Genomic DNA, 7,012 nt, shown 5'->3' with positions numbered 1-7,012 from the left:
TGCTCCGTAAGGCTCAATGGGTAGGTGTAAACCACTTGCACCAACCAGTGATCCATAACTGGTTCAACAAAGGCCATGGTTTGTGCTATCCTGCCTGTGGGAAGCGTAAATAAAAGATCCCTTGCTGCCAATCGGAAGAGTAGCCCATGTAGTGGCGACAGCGGGTTTCCTCTCAAAATCTGTGTGGTCCTTAACCATATGTCTGACGCCATATAACCGTAAATAAAATGTGTTGAGTGCGTCGTTAAATAAAACACTTCTTTCTTTCTTTCCTACATTTTGTATACAGCTTACAGATATGTGTGTGTGCTGTAATAGGGTATCTCGCTATCCATTTTGCACAGTCAGAAGCTCAATAAACAGACATAATGACCCACATGGTTAAAAATATCTTGGTTCAAATCAAAGTGTTACATCCCACTAGAAGGCCAAGTGAGGTGTAACACCTCAACATCATACAATGACATCACTGATTGAGGTGGGCAGGATGTAGTCCAGTGGTCAAATGTTCATTTGATGCACAGTTGGTCTGAGATCGATCCCCTTCGGTGTGCACATTGGGCTATTTCTCCTTCCAGCCAGACTGGTATATCAAAGGCTGTGGTATGAGCTATCCTGTCTATGGGATGGTGCATATAAAAGATCCCTTGCTACTAATGGAAAAAGGTTGTGGATTTCCTCTCTAGGACTACCATATATATCAGAATTACCAAATGTTTGACATTCAATAGCCGATGATTAATAAATCAATGTGCTCTAGTGGTGTTGTTAAAGGTCCACAATCATGGCACATTATTAATACACAGTATATAAAACAAATACATAAACATTACAGTATTAAAAATAAAAAAAAAAAAATACCATCCCAGTTATTAATAAAGTGACTTTTTGTCAAACGCTTGGGGAAAACCCCCACTGCTCAGTCAATTTGACCCGCATCAGACCTGTGACGTAGCATCAGGCATTCTGTTAGTAGGTCAACATGACAACAGCAAAGAATGATTTTGGTCTTAACACATTTGTACATCTACTCTAATGGTACCTCGATTGGTGAGGAAATGGTATATAAGCACGTTAACCAAGTCACCTACCTGTGAACAGCAGGACACAAGTTCATTCCTGACTTTTGAAAGTGGGATATTAACATTTGACTGTAATAAAAATATGTGTAATAAATAACATTATTTTATTGATTAATATCACATAAAATAGGGATCTGAATTTATTGTCTTAGACAGATCAGTATGATGCAATGCAGGTATGAACACATGCAAATAATAATATGATTTATCTCGCTACCTACACCCGTTACTACAGGTGTTGTTCATTGTTTGTTAAGTTTTCAAAGAGGCGCGATTATTTCATAACACTTTCTGTGGTGTCCTAATTACTGGGAAACTGCCGTCATTGTAAAAAGATGACCACTGGCACACAGTAGGTATGATCACATGCCTGTGTAGACAGTATAGGGGCAAGATCGCGCGCCAGTGTAGAAGTATAGGGGCAAGATCGCGTGTCGGTGTAGACTGTATAGGGGCAAGATCGCGCGTCGGTGTAGACAGAGCTAATTACTGCATGAAAGGTTCCTTTGTTCTTGAATTTACATCCGAAGTCTGGAATAGAAAGCATCCGGTGGCTACAAATGTTCCTAATAAATTAACGGTAGCTGAATGGGACTTGAAAAACTGTGCTGGTTATAGATGCTGGTTATTACAATCAAATGTTAATATTCCACTTTCAAAAGTCGAGACTGAACTTGTGTCCTGCTGTTCACAGGTAGGTGACTAGGTTAACGTGCTTATATACCACTTCCTCACCAATCGAGATACCATTAGAGTAGATGTACAAATGTGATAAGAACAAAATGTCCAAACTAACGTCTGTTAAGAATCAGCTGGTTTTTTAAAAATCATTCTCTGCTGTTGGCATGTTGACCTACTAACAGAACGCCTGATGCTACGTCACAGGTCTTATGCAGGTCAAATCGACTGAGCAGTGGGTTTTTTCCCCAAGCATTTTACAAAAAGTCACTTTAACTGGGATGGTATTTTTGTTTTTAATTTTTAATACTGTAATGTTTATGTATTTGTTTTATATACTGTGTATTATTAATGTGCCATAAGCGTGGAACTTTAATGTGTAATTATAATACAGGATCAGGGCTCGAAATAACTGTGGCCTGTGAGAGCTAACAGGTGAAATACTTCAAACAGAAATTCACCTGCAAAAAACACCCAAAATATCACAGGTCACTTTTGGTTTGTATGATTATCTCATCTCATAATTCTTTTATATTTTACTTCTATAATGCTCTACAATACATCTCAGAGGTCAAAGCGTTTCACACACCAGTCTAAATAAACCCTTACCTCATCCTATGTTTTTTTTTTCCCAACTGGCTATATTTTTTTCTTAACAGGACATGTCTTTTGACCAGCTATTTAAAAAAAAAACAAGACCACCCCCCCCACCCCCCCAGTTTGTTTTGTTTAATGACATCACCAGAGCACATGCATTTACTAATCATCGGCTATTGGATGTCAAACATTATTAATATTATTTACGTGTGTTGTGCATTGAACAATTAGTGAGTCGACGGGAGAATATCTTTGACAAGTGTGACGTGCATGAATTTCACGTGCTGACCGACTGTGCTCTCAATATGGGCGATACTTCTGACAACTGGAGAGGAAGGATTGGGTGTTTTCAGCTACATTTTTCCATCAATAGCAAAGAATCTTTTATATGCACCATCTCAGACAGAATAGCACATACTGTGGCCTTTGCGGTCACCTGCCTTAAACGGCCACCTTTTTTCCTCCCAAACGATTTATAATGTAAATGCACCTGTAATAAGCGGTCACCTGTCTAACGTGGCCAGCGGCCACCTAAATCGGATCCCAAATCACTAAAATAAGCGGCCACAGTAAAGTTTTACTATTATATAAAAGGGATATTTAAAAAACAAACAGCGATAAGGTGCAGCAAATAACCGATCTTCACACCTCCAGGAATACTAGTACCCATTCAGTCCCGACATCTCGATAGTGTATCAATTAAGAAAGTATGACTCTGGCATGCATCTAATTGCCTCTGGGAAGGCTACGCTTGACATTTGTTGATTCACTTACTATAACAATACACCGCATGAAGTAGGAATTAAATAATTAAATGGAGAAAGAAAACAAACTTGTTGAGAACATTAATTTAATACATTCCATTTGCATTATTTCTGAAGGAAATGACATGTCAAAAGTTGATTTATAGTCACCTGTGAAGCACACACCCGTTGATTAGCAGTACAGACTGTAAAACAAGAAACAACAACAAATGTTTTAAAGACTATATATGTGGCAACCTGTACTCAGTGGCCACCTGTCTTAAGTGGCCACTTTTATCTAATCCCTTGTGTGACCGCTCCAGCAGGTTTGACTGTATTATGAAATAAAATAAAATTTAACCTAGTACAAATATTAGATCAGAAACACATTTAATATACAGTCACTAATATTTTATGCAGAAAAATATAGTTGATATGTAATTACAATCATTAAAAAGTCTCTGTTAGTCGATAACATCTTAAAATTGCAGCAAACTCAGGAATATCCCTTTAATGGGTAATTATAATCCAGTATATATTGAAATTACACATGTACATTGTAGCACCAAGCGAGACTCACCCAACAGATCAGCAGGGATCCGGTACTAATACATGCATCTCGTGTCCAGATGTTTCAGTCACATGAGAGAACTCCTGACACAACACCTGTTGCTATACCGTTCATTGTAACTCAATACATATGTATGCATCTGGGTCTGTGCTTATAAAACGTTTAGTTTAGACTCAACCTCTAATGACGTCACACGCATACAATTTGTATGGCGTTGCTATGATGTTACTGTCTCAGACTCTATTAGTCTTGAGTTTAGACTCTAAACGTTTTATGAGCGCCAAGTCAGGTTAAAATTTAGCTCTGCATTTTTCACCTTGTAGACACTTAACATACATTTAAAAAAAAAAAGTATAGAGGCTTATTAATCTAATGTGCCCCCCCCCCCCCCCCCATAATTAGGTTTGGTTACACTGAATTTGTATAAATACAATTAAAAATAAAGAACAGTAATTACTTACTTAATATACCTTTGTTCCAAACAGTTAAAATATGTATTTAAGACCATGGCTTAAATCCAAGAATTCCCGGTACTAAACAACCATTAGGACGACATGAAATACATTAAAAAATATATATATTTTAAATAAAAAAAATGTAAGTACATGGATGCTGTAATTTTAAATGAATTAAAATAAATGCTCGGTTAATTAACAGAAAATCTATCTACTGTTCCCATGCAGTCTCTATGTTTATTAATTATAAAATTATTCATAAGAAATGCACATACCCATCATGGAAAAATACACTTGTGTTGTTATTATTAATAGTAAGTATGTTTTAAATTTAATTAAGAGAATTGTATATTATTTATTTTATGTTCATCTAGTTATGAAAGAAAAATATTATCTACAAACTTATGTGTGAACAACTTTGCTGATTCAGTTTGCAAATTTTAATATTTTGTTTCATACCCCAATGAATGTAAATGGCAATCCTTAAACATATTCATTGTACAAGTAGCAATTTAGAATGTACTAATACTTGCAAAATGACCTTGTGCATCAATTATTTTATTTTTTTCTAATTCACCATGGTAGTTACAACAGTGCCACCAATACCAGAAATAATGTCACACTGCCTCACCTAATGATATTGTGTATGTACACCATGACATTTTGAGTCCAAATGCAATCATAACATGTGAAAAATGTAGCATTGTAATGCCTCCATTTTTATACTCTTAATTGTACCAATATTTCTCATTTAAGCCTTTCTGGTTTGTTCTGCCATATAGAAGTATACAACATTGTATTTATTTGTTTTGTTATTGCTTCGGATGGATTTGGTAAGGGAATAAGCAAATGAGTTATTTTTGGTACTATTAAAGTTTTAACAACAACAATTCAACCCAAGACAGTCAACTTTCTTGATGACCATTGTTTTATTAATTTTTTTCATTTGAAGTAATTTATTTTCAAAATTATTTGTACTAATTTGTTCAATACTAACAAAAAAATCATAACCCCAATGGATTAAAAGTTTTCTTCGTCCCAAGTTAGTTTCCATTTTGAATGATGAAATACATGAACATCTCTGGAAAACTTTTTACTACCAATCCAAATAATTTTAGTTTTTGAATAGTTAATTTTCAAACCAGAAACATTAGCATATTGGTCTAATATTCTTAGAGTCATGTCCAGAGATTTGTGAGATCCATCCAAAATGAAGGTTGTATTATCTATATACTGAGATATTATATATTCTTCACCTTCTATGTTAATATGTTTAATTTCTTTGGAATTCCTTATTAATGTTGCTAGTACCTCAGCACACATTATAAAACATATAGGGGAGAAAGGATCACCTTGTCTACAGCATCTTTCTAATTTAAAGCTTTCAGATAAAAAAAACATTTTGCATTACTCTAGATTCTGAATTTTAATAAAATATTTGCACCCATTGTTTTATGAACATTTTAAAATTAAAAAGATCTAAAGTTTGTTTAATAAATTTAAAACTCAACAAAAAGCAACAAGCCAGGAATTTTGTATAATTCAGTAATTGCATAATATTGTAAATTAGTCACCTGTTTTCACCTATGCATCAGCCTTTAATGAAACCTGTTTGGTCTTTTGCAATGCACCCAGAAGCTATTTTGTAAATACAGATTAATAATACTATTGGCCTCCAATTTTTTAACCAGTGTTTTGATTTTTCTGGTTTTGGTATTCAAGGTTTTCATCAAGTTTGTAAAGTACCTATAAGACTGGGAAGTTTACATGTGTAAATGGTACTGGTTTGCATACATACAATCAATAAATGTTTATACATGCGGTTTTCTAAACGTGTACACAGAAAGTACTTCAAAAGACATAATGTGTTTATTTGTATGCATGGTCAGCAATTATAGCAAATAGATGGATTTTCTTGTAGAGAAATCACGCATTTCAGTTTTAGTGAAATGATGGTTTATCAAACATTGTCATAAGTGCATGTTTAAGAAGATTTATGAAAATTTACAGGTAGACATTCTCATTATACATAATAATTATTATCAGATGTATCGCCCATTAATACTATATAGTACTTAAATTTATTCCATATAACAAATAGTGTACACTGCTATACCATAGGTGTCGGAAGATGCCAGCAACATGAGATGTTAGCAATACCAGTATATTAAAATCGGCTTTCATCAGGGAGGGGAAGAGATGCTTTCTCAGTTGCAGCTTCTGATTTATGATGCCTCTAAATCCATCCCTTCGTCTTATTGACTGTTGAGTTGCAACATAAAGTTGTCAATTTGATAATAAATAAAGCTCATTTACAAGTTTTGTCATTGCTGTTTAAGAACAGCAATGACAAAACTTTCTTGGAATTACTTCTACATAAAAAAAACAAAAAAACCTTTAAAAAATCATTAATATCAAATATTAATTGAAACCAATACAAATCTTGAAATATTACTATTCAAGTGTACAGTCATTATAAACATTAATAAAATGTGTACTCTTTGACCCTTGGACCCTTAATTCTGCAATTAGGGTTTTATAGCTCATGGATCAGTTAATTTGCATAAATGGATAGTGATACAGGCATTTGTGTTATATAATTTGAATTCATAACATAATATTATTATCATGAAATATGAGGATTATATACTAAAAGGTAAAAGTTATTGTGACACACAAAAGACAAAGATAATTGATGATAACTTTTTACTGCCGTGTATGAAACATTATAACATTGAAAGAGAAATGTCCAAAGGTATGGAAATGAGCAATAGTCCATGAAAAGGGTGCACCTACCATATGCAAATCAGCCACATCACTAGAGTGGGTCCAGAGCGAAGTTCACACAGTCAATAACGAGTGTGTCCACCTTGAGCATTGATATAG

This window comes from Gigantopelta aegis, chromosome 14 (genome assembly GCF_016097555.1).
Source record: "Gigantopelta aegis isolate Gae_Host chromosome 14, Gae_host_genome, whole genome shotgun sequence".
In the NCBI taxonomy this organism is placed as follows: Eukaryota; Metazoa; Mollusca; class Gastropoda; order Neomphalida; family Peltospiridae; genus Gigantopelta; species Gigantopelta aegis.
The sequence above is the reverse complement of the archived record's forward strand: the minus strand, read 5'-3'. Positions refer to the sequence as shown.